The 1,243-nt window shown below is 36.9% G+C and overlaps 1 non-coding gene across 1 annotated transcript; it reads left to right on the top strand.

The window, feature by feature from the left end:
- Positions 1-850: 850 nt before the first annotated feature.
- On the top strand, positions 851-932 carry Trnas-uga (transfer RNA serine (anticodon UGA)). Its single transcript has one exon. It is a non-coding gene; the product is annotated as a tRNA-Ser (tRNA).
- Positions 933-1,243: the final 311 nt, after the last annotated feature.

The following is a 1,243-nucleotide window of genomic DNA, read 5'->3' on the forward strand; positions in this document are numbered from 1 at the left end:
TGTTGCTTAACTTCGGTGATCTAACGGGAACCGGTGTGTGTGTGTTTCAACGTGAATTATGCCGTTTGTACTTATGTTGTGTATTTGTCACGAAAATAAGGGTCGAATACAGATAGATTTTCAATTTTAATTCTATGAGTTAGGGATTTTATTTTTTAATTTTAATTTTTTTACTTGAGGATTACCATTTATCAAGGCCCGGAGGTCACTCGAGGATAAGGGTGAATAAGTTTTAGGTAGATGTTGAGACAACATGATCAGTAATGGTGGAACTTGTGTAGGGCTTGATTATTTAAGAGGACTGCTCAACAATAACTTATTTACATTGGACTTGAAAACGACCATGTTATAATCATCCGAGAAGCAGGCCAACGGTATTATGCTTCACAGATGACAGTTCTAAGAAAGAAGATGATCGAGGAATTAAGAGATCATCGTCCACTTGATTCCGAAATCGATTTTGTATACTGTCTGGACATGAAAATATATATTCCGTTATTTCTCCATATTCGTAGTCTGTTGTTAATGAAATCTAGTGTGTGTGTGTGTGTGTGTGTGTGTGTGTGTGTGTGTGTGTGTGTGTGTGTGTGTGTGTGTGTGTGTGTGGATAGAATTAATTAGTTGTTGTCCTTATTACTAATTTTAACTCGTGGGCACCACTTATATAAAACAATAATGTAATATTTCCTGTGATTCGGAGGAGAAGCTGCGATGGCCGAGTGGTTAACGCGTTGGACTTGAAATCCAATGCGCGCACAGGTTAGAACCTTTTCGTAGCGGATCAGTTTTTATACACTTTGTAGACGATAATAAAACAATAATGTAATACTTCCTGTGATTTTGAGGAGTAGCTGTGATGGCCGAGTGGTTAAGGCGTTGGAATTGAAATTCAATGGGAAATACCCGCCCAGGTTCGAATCCTGTTCGCAGCGGATCACTTTCTATGCACTTTGTAGGAGATAATAAAGCAATCATGGTAGTAAGAGGAGGAAGAGGAGTAGTAGTAGTAGTTGTAAAGAAGAGAAGTAATAGTAGTAGCAAGAAGAAAAGGTATAGTAGTAGTAGTAGTAGGAGGAGGAGGATAGTGCGCAAGCAAACAACCAAGAACGACAGAGTTTTAGTATTATAATATATATATATATATATATATATATATATATATATATATAAGCTGTTCTCGGGCTGAGCAGTCTTAGTAATTGATATCGCTATCTATCTATCTATGATTCTAGTGTAATGTAAA

This window comes from Euprymna scolopes, chromosome 41, assembly GCF_053919585.1.
Source record: "Euprymna scolopes isolate OS-2025 chromosome 41, ASM5391958v1, whole genome shotgun sequence".
Lineage (NCBI taxonomy): Eukaryota > Metazoa > Mollusca > Cephalopoda > Sepiida > Sepiolidae > Euprymna > Euprymna scolopes.